This window comes from Hydractinia symbiolongicarpus, chromosome 13 (assembly GCF_029227915.1).
Source record: "Hydractinia symbiolongicarpus strain clone_291-10 chromosome 13, HSymV2.1, whole genome shotgun sequence".
In the NCBI taxonomy this organism is placed as follows: Eukaryota; Metazoa; Cnidaria; class Hydrozoa; order Anthoathecata; family Hydractiniidae; genus Hydractinia; species Hydractinia symbiolongicarpus.
Window position 1 is genome coordinate 23,903,296 of NC_079887.1, and position 9,934 is coordinate 23,913,229.

The window sequence follows — 9,934 nt, forward strand, 5'->3', positions numbered from 1 at the left end:
TTTATTCCCCCAAAAGACCTAGTGTGGCTATAAAAATTCTTTTATAGTTAAAAAAGTTCAAAATAAAATAATTTTCAACTGCTTTATCACAACCCCCTGAAATACACATTTCTTGATAACACTGTTACTCATTCAAGACTGGGTCACTGGAATGCTGAGAGTAATATGGAAACGAGGAATGTTGAGATTAACATTGAAATGAAGAGATTCCATATTAGCAAAAATCTCAGACAGACATTGATAGTCAAATTGTTTGTTTACGTTTCTGTCTGATAAAAAAAACAAACACAAAAAAATTTATCAGAAAGGAATGTAACCACTTAAGAGTCCGTGCATAATCTGTTCATCGTCAATACAACTGAGAAATCTAACCACAATGGGAAGGGGAACATGAATGTTAAAAATGTGATGAAAAATTGATTGAAAATTGCCTTGCTGGCTGTAATTAACCATAATTTTACACTTTGTGTAATCTACAAATACCTCTTAACTTAGGGTAGTGATGCCTCGGAAAAAACCTCTTTGATTTTTCTTGTCATTTAGAACATTACACACTTGTAGTATATACAAATAATTTGGGCTGCACCTACGCAGGAGGGGGGATAAGTGGTGCGATATCGTCTTTAACAATAGATATAAAAATTAAACGAAATTTAATTTAAGAAGGAATGCTAATTATGTAATTCTTTTTATATGCTATTATGTGTCACGGTAGTGGGAAAGTTTATTTATCTGTAATTTTGAAAAATTCACTTCATAATCTATACTATACATGCTTTTTCATAGCGCTTTTTTCGTTTCAACATTTTTAACTTTTCAGCAAAAATTATCCTGATATACTTTTAGCACGTTCTTGACGCATGATTTACAGATGTGAGAATGTGAAGTGCTAAGGAGCTTTGTTTAGGCAGCCTGATTCAACAGACACACACGCAAGTAGGTTTTTTGTGGGAATAAACCCATAAAATGGAACCTACTGGCAGACATGGTACATCTATGAAAAGATAAAGAGTTTGCATGAGTTACAAAGAATAAAACAAAGGTTCATAATCATTCAAGCAAAATTTCAAGATAAGCATATTCTTAACTTTTTGTCTCATTTTATCTTAAATATTCTTAACAATTATATTCTTATATAAAAAGAGAGTGGTTTTCTTGATCTTGCTTGGTTTCCACGCATTTTTAGAGAGCATTTTAATATAAAAATCCATAGTTATACAAGTTGCTTACTTTAATGTAGAGGATGGTTTTTTGCAAATGGGGGATTTTTAACTTCTTGTGAAAACTATTAAAAGATCGTTTATAATGTTCTTGTTATTCATACACACATAACTACCGCGAAAAACAAACATGGCAAAACATGTTCATGACATCATCATAAAAACACATCTCATGCGTGGTTTAACACACTGTTATTAAATAAACGCCATAGGTGCGGCAAGATCAAAGAGAACAGCGTGGTATTTTATGTTCACTTAAAAGCATAAAAGTTACAGAGTACGGAAATCAACTCGTAACAGTTTTATACATCGGTTGTTTGATTTTGTTCTTAATTAATTTTAAATTAATTTATCTATTGTTGTATTAATGTTCGAAGGATATCATTTTGTGAATCAAATTTTATATTTTGAACTTTTTGTCATCGCGCTTCACAGGGACACGACATTGGGTTAATATTGACTAATTTCCTCTTTAGTAATCCGGCGTCAAACAGAATGTATATATAAAAAAACCACTCATGGACTCGTGTCTGCATCTAACGTTAATAAATCTTAGCTTGCTGCTTGTTTGTTTATTTTTTGTTGTTTGTTTTTTGTTTTTTTGTTTGTTTTATTTTTTTTGCTTCAATCATGAAAGAAATAGCTCATCCGTGCTTTTCAAACGTGAGACCTGAAATGGATTATAGTGTTGTGTGGGAGCAGTACAGAATGCTGCTAGTAAATTTCAACCACTCTCTATGTGGCCTACGTTGTGCAAAAGTAGTAAATTCCGGGTGCAAAGGATTGAAAATTTCGCCCTTTTGGCCATGTGTAAAAAATGCCGGAAAAAATGCATTTTTGGTTTTTTTAATTCTTTACTTGATTGGTGTGGTAAGTAATTAAACGACTAGAAAAGAGACAAAGTGATCAAGTGTAACTGGATATTAGGTTGAATGACTCATCGCGTTTCACGTTGTCACTAATTCAGGCCATCATTTTTTAACCTGCAGTGCATGTATGCTGACTAATCAAACCCTTAGCTTAATATGCACTAAAAATACTTTTAACTGCATTTCCAAGTATTTACCTATCGATTGCATCCTTTGAAAAGACACATACCACAGACCTTGCTTGCCACACAGGCTGTTGCTTATAAACAACGTTAATCGAATCAATGATTTTATCAAGTAGCTATGCAAGTACTCTTATTAGTTAGGGATAATAGCGCTTTTTAAAAAAAATATATATTTGTGTGAGAAAATTTTTAAAAAAAGAACAGATTAAAAAAGAAAAGGGGTAGGTAGCTAAAAAGAAGAAAAAAGAAACAGCGAAACAAACAGAAAGTATGCAACCACACCTCAAATGCGTTCCTTATAACCAATATATCTTTCCAGGTATGTTTCGGATTTGTTTATTATATATTTTTATTGCAATACTAATTGTGGGATAAGTTAGAATCTGATTAATTTTGCATTTGTTACAGTCATTAATTGAAAGCTGTGTTGCAAGAGAGACGCATGTAGGAAATCTCTTATTACTGCACTGTCTATTTAAACCATTGTAAAGATATGCCGACAATTAATTCTTTTTCTCATTGTGCTTGCAGACAAACCTGTGACGAATACTGCGGTTATAAAATATTTATTTGTCAATAAAGTAATTGCTTCTGATATTATGTACAAGTTAGTTTAGCAGTCCAAAATAAAAGACTTATAAAATCTTGCCAAGGATTTTCAAATTTGCAAGTCATAGCTACAGCTAAATACTATTTAAAAACATTCTTGAAAAATACAGAATACAAAATCGTACCCCGTTGAATTCTGAAAAGCTGAGTCGTCATTGATTTTTAAATTTTTGTTTTATTTTTACATCTTTTTTTATAAAACGTTGGTTAGACCCTTCCCAGAAGCATCTACCACAATACTAATTCAACAACAACAACAACAACAATAAAAACAATTAACAAAAGATAATTCGTTGTTACCTTGCATTAGACAAGGCATTGGCTACAACAATGTTATGAAATATTCTGTGGGAGTAATTTCACATCTTTCTACAAAATTTATCAGGTCCCTTGAAGTTAATCTTTTGAAATATATTCATACCGTTACGGTAAACAAGTCGTTTTCAGTTAATTAGTAGCTAGGTACGTAATGGCGCTTCATTAAGATCTGAGAGATAATACGACCGTTATTTTAATGAGGTTAAATCCATACAAATTTTGCTGCCATGGTAAAGAATTAGCATACGCTTAATTTCATTACGAAAGAGTTTTATAAACGCTAGCATGGAATTTGAATGTTACGAAAAATTTCTGTGTTCTCTATATATCTTCTGTTATATTATTGCCCGTATTTTGTCTGTCACGTGGGTCGATTTTGTGTTAAAAATGTGGGAAGTATAATTACAAAAATAAATAAGGTATATTTGTGATAATTTCCGTGTATTTTGCACTGAATAACGACTGGCATTTTAAAGTTTTTGTTGACTTCCCATACAATTTTTTGTGTCTTACAACCCTTTTAATATTTTTAAATCATATAATAGAGAAAAGACGGGGGTATTGACAAATAAATGTAGTCCAATCAGGGTTTGAGTAAAAAAAACATGATAGCTACAAAAGAAAAATGCAAGTAACAAAATAAAACAGGGCTACCAAACAAGTCAAGAAAAACCTATTTTGCAAGTACTGTGTATAATCTTTTATGTATTTATGCTTGCACATAAGAATTTAACAGCGATCATTTTTTTAACCGCCCAACTTATGTACACTTAGCTGGAGTATTAAATCGCAAGACCAATTAAATTGTTAGCAAACAAAAATCTGTAGCTATATCAGCAGAATTTCTCTTCCTGTTTTCATCCATCACTTTAATTTCAAATTGTCGCAAGAAAATAACAGGAATTTTTGAGAGGTTAAAGATAAAAGAAACCTTAACATCTTCATTCAGTTACGTTTATAAGGGTTTTATAGGTGTGTAAAAAGAACAACCGTTATTAGCTAGCTAAGCCTTCTGTTTATGCTTGGAAAGAAAACGGAAAAAGAGAAGGAAAACGTAATCAATGAAAAATGCATAATCAGAAGTTAGAATCGTAAACCTTTAATCGGACTTGCATTTTTTCTAGTTAATCTTTTCAAGTAAATTCTGTGTTGTCTTGTGAACAAAAAATGGCTTTGTTCTGCCCTTCACGTCAATTTTAGTTTTGTTTTATCTAATAATTTTCCAGAGAGCATCGTTCCTACTTTTTTAGATATCTATTTGACATCAGGTATTGTAAATATCATCGGAATTATGGACATTATGGAGTTGTTTAAGGGCGAAAGTCGATACATTTGAAAAAGGCTGTTGTTTATCAATATTTTAATTCTTTCGGGAAAATTCTGTTATTGATTCCTATGTGTGTGTTTAACCGCATTATACATTTTGAGAGCGAAAAAAGCAAACTGTAATCCTCGAAATTTTATTCCTATTGGGTTATTTTCGAATTGATGGTAAATTATAAGAGTCTGTTAGGAATTTTTCACAGAAAATTTAAAGATGTTTAAAATAGGGTAAATCAAATTACAGTTATATGCTTTCGTAAAACCTGCTTGAAGTAGTAGTTAATAATTTTTTTTATAAATTTCCCGCCGTTTTTAATTTCTAAATCTCAAATCTATACGTCAAAAGCAAAAATGCAAATATTTTGTCAGAATTCATGTGTCGTTCCATATTCTTAAGATATATGTCAATTTCATTTGCAAATAAAAAAGGCGGGAAAAAACAATCGAGAAGTTTTAAATTTAATTAACGCTCATTCGTTGTCGTTGAAAGAATGTTATATTGCTAATGGAGAATGTTTTGAGCAGATACGCATAAAATAATGTCAACGTCAGCAAGAACAAGTTTTTTCTTTCTTTATTTTTGCGCTCTGTTATTTAAAATTGCGCGAATATAATTATACACTAGTCGTGGCAGCATTGAAAATTCCACAGAAATTCAACTATCGCGAGAATACATCAGAATTCATTTGTCGTTACTCGAAACTCCCATCTTTGACATATAGACAGACAACAATCTTTATAATAGAAACTATTCGCCTCGCCGTTTTTATCCTCCCCCTAGCCTAGCCTGTTTAGAATTCATAGCATGAAATGAAATTGCACAGATACAGAATACATAAAATTTGCCTGTTTTTATATAGAGTTTCTGTAGCACAGCTGATTTCCCGCGCACAAACAAATCAAACACGGGTATTGATAAAGAAACTAGTCGTTACATGTTGAAATAAGTCCACACATTAGCCATAGGTAGCTATATACCGCAATTCGTGTATCCTTACCACAAAACTAGCGATTCGACCACTATTGTAGTTGAAACGCAGACAAGGAAATGAAGGGCGCAGTTTCAAAAATAAAAATCAATCAATTACCTAGTGAATGGTAAAAGTTGTTCTAGTAAAAGCTTTTAATCCGACAGGAAATGGAAAGAAACATTTTACATACACTTATTTTCGGAAAAAAACGACTCATCAGAAACAATTCCCATTCATGTATGTTTTTATAGAGAAGAAAAAATCCGCAGTAGTATTTGAATCATATTATAAATCTGACATCCGTATTATGGATAAAGAAATTAGGAAAAAGGAAAAAAATGTAAACTCCTGAGATGAAAAGGAAAAATGTAATTATCAAGAAATGCAGATTCAGGAATTAAGTTGATAAAACTAATCCGATAGATAACATTTTGTCATTATAACTTTTAATGCAAAATTCTTTCCCGTATTAAAAAAGATTGATTGCGTTCTTCTGGTTATTTGTTTATTTTTTTTTTTTTTTACTAATTTGCGTCACTGTTCTGAATAATTTTTGCTGGTACAGGCGTAAATATCTGAGGCCAACCCTGGTTTTAATTTAAGGGGCTTTTCAATAATTACGGAAAACCCAAATTGGCTATTTTTTACCACCCCTTGTAACACGTCGTAACAAATCTAGTACCACCCAACCACCCCCACTTGTTATGTAATATTTCGAATTCTTATGCCTCATCTGTTCATTTCCTATATTACCAAAAACCTTCATACAACAGATAATCAGACAAACTAGACTCTAATATGAGAAAAATATATAACACACAACGTAGCACACAAAATAACATTTTTGGTACTTTTGCGTAAGTCCAGAGACAAGAAAAAAATTAAAGATATAGATCATACCACTAAAACATAACTAAAAATGTCCGTAATACATAAAAAGTCTCTGTTATTAACAAAAGAACTCTGCAACCCCCACCCACCCATTACTTTTTGTAACAAAAATGATCATATACTCCCCCTCTCAGGCGTTACGTCATTATTCAATTGTTTCTTTTTTGCACAAGCCTAACTTTGAATTTTCATGAGAGAGAAAAATATGCTCTATTATATGCATCAATTCTTCTCATTTTGCGTTTCGAAATACTTAGCAATGGTAACAATGCATTTCACTAACATATTTGTTCTTAATTAAAAGCACTAATTTTACAATGAAGTTACATGAATCTAAAAAAAATTGTTGTTGTTTTTGTTATTGTTTTGGGGTTTACGTATAAAGACGCCAATCACCTCCATCCGTCTCCAAGTTATCTTTCTGTCATATTCGTGATATTTTAACGTCTAGACAATTTAACGAGCACGTGATTATGACGTAATTAAGGTTGTTTGTTTCAATTAATTAATTGATATTTTTAAGCGCATGCGTAATAGATACATTTAAATTTTCTATGTTCTCCGTTGTGTTGTGTACATTTAAGGTATGATATAAAAACATTTTATTTTTTTGTTTTTATTTTAATTTTTTGAAAAAAAGGAAAGAAAGCTATATTTTGCGCAGATGTTGTGTGGTTACTAGATTTAGGATGTTGAATTCTTAACGTATTTGGTGAATAATTCAATTTTTCCCGCAATTGATGTTAAATCGTCTGAAATCATGCAACTAAACATGATGATACCTAAATTGAATTGTGTAAATGAAGCTTTACAACGTCAAACCACATTTGATTTTAAAGGTAATAGGTCTCCCGTAAATCACAAAGATCCACCGTTAAAAAGAACCATACAAAGTCCAGCTTTAGCAGTGCATCATCATCAGTCACAAAGTTATTGCGTTCCCATCTCAATTTCAAAACGCCACAAATGCATAATTCTTTATCTTAGATTTGAAACTTAATGCATTCGTTCCCTGATCTTGATCTATGGCGTCGTAATTATCCTGTTGCATTTTCAAGAAGGAATTTAAAAAATGTTTTAAATATCCGAATAAGAATGTAGCTAGGTCATTTGACTATAAAAAAAATTAAAAAGTTTAACGTTAATGAAAATGTAAAAGTTAATACCTCAATTTTTTTTCCTCGAAAAAATTACATTTTCATAGGTTTGGGGTTTATTAGGGGTATATTTCGGGAGTATGTCAGCAATGGTGGATATTAATATAAAAATGGGGAATAGATGTGTTGTGATAAAATAACATATTCTGAAACCTTGTTTACTCTAATTATTATGACGAATAGGGAGCGGCCATTGAATTGTAACTCCAACTGCTTTAATTATGGCAGGTATGCATGCATATATATACATGTTTACTCAAAATAAAGATACTCTTCTAATAGCAACGACAAAAGGGATTATTTTACGCCTGGAAACTAACCCAGAAACCATGAGCATCAATCAAAAAAAAAGGCGAAACTATTTCAACAATGCAGCAGGATGTGATGCGAATTGTTTTGGAAACGAATTTGCTTTTTTTGGCATGTCAATAAGTGAAAACAAAAAAATAAGCTTTGGTAGGTATCCAGCGGAGTGGATAATTTTCTAAATACTTTAAATTTTAAACATTCTTTAAATCGTTTTGTGTTTTTTACCAACTGGAACGAAAAAAGGAAAGGTTTAGGCGGTCAGAAGGTTCAAAATTTTTACTCTTATTGCATTGCATATTTTTTCTTTTGTAGTGAAATAAACCGACGAAATATGACTTTTTCTTCCGTTATGTTTTGAAATTCATTCTAGATAGAAAGTTAACAACTTTTACAGCCGGTAAAAAATGGCTAGCTTTTCTTAAAATTCGAATGTTCGGTTTAGGTCGAAAACGTTTTTGCCGTACTTCTTGTAAAGATTAGCCATACGCACGAGACTGGAGATAAAATATCAGGTAGCTTTTAATTAAAAAGAGTGTGACCAAAAAGAGGCGGATAATTAAGGTAGAAATAATAAAAAATGGCAGCTTCGTACGCAAAGATTGTTTTAAAGAAATTATTCCGAAATTTATGCTTTGACTCAATGGATTTTTTGACTCTCTCGACGCGTTCTTGACGCATCCTTAATATCCATTTTTATGCGCGTTCAATTTTTTTGAATATTTGCTGATACTGGTATATACCCATATCCATACATACCCAGATCTCTAATGTACATATTTTCCTCACGATATAAATATTCATATACATCGTACAACTGACATGGCATTCGCTGCCAGTTTTTGGCTTCTTTCTATTCGCTCGCTGTCGCTCCTCTAGTCGATCTATGAAGACAGGTTATCTGTTTTAGTCCGTACGTCAATGTCATGTACGCAATGTGTTCGTCAGGGATTTATTTATTTCTGTTCAAATTTTATCTGGCATTTTACTCTTGCGAGAGGTATCCGTTGATATAATGAAAAAACAGAAGACTGTCTAACATATGCAGGACGAGGGATGTTACGCGAAACTACACGTGCCATGATTAGCTTAAAATAGCTTTTTCTTCTTCTTTGGTAGTAAAAAGAAGATTTGTGTAATTTAGCGGATAAAAAGTAACTGGCTTGTGTGCTAGTGTGTATTAATTATTATTTTCTGACTTTTTGGCTAATTTTTATTTGACTTTTTTTGCCTATTTTTATACTTATAGGAAATGTCGATAGGATTAGACATGTCTTTATTGTTGGAATGAACAATGTCACATGGTTTTGCTTCTGTTCTTTGGTAAACCAAAAGATATAACTAGGGGTTAATCATAAATTATAAAAAGAAGGATTCACAAAGCATTTCGCTCTGTATGAATTTTAATGCCAATACTGGAGGTAAACGCCCTAAAAATTTATGACATTCTCATGTTTTATCTTTCGCCCTCGCACTAAGCATGGCATGAATATAATTTAATCGAGCTTTGACTGCTTTTCAATGGTTGTATCTCAAACTAGCATGATCAAAAATAGGTAAATTTAGCTCTTATTCTAAGTTTCATTATGCCTCATAGGACCTGCAGGACCAAATTTCAACCGCGACGAAACCGTGTTGAAGTCTAGTAAGGTCTATTAAAAAAGGTTCTTGCTGACGGCAGAACAATTAGTGTTTTATTTTCGCTTCATACGTTTGTTACAACGTAAGAACATTGCTACGAATTTTTGGCGTACTTATCGGTATCAGAAGTTTTCTAAATATATTTGAAGTCAGGTTGCTAATTACGCTATTAATATTGTTTTTTTGTTAAAATAGCCATTACATTGCAACTTAGGAACAAGAAATCAACACTGTTTGAAAAAATCACGCCTTTAACTTCAATTATAATTATAAAAATTGCGAGAGCTATAAAAAATGCGAAACTTTTATTATTACAGAGTATTTATAGAATATTAGTTTTTTTTGTTTTTTTAACGAATATGTTACAAGGATAGCCATTTCAGAAATATATACAAATCTGTTATCAACATGGTTCTTGAAAGAAAAAAATATTACGGTATAAAA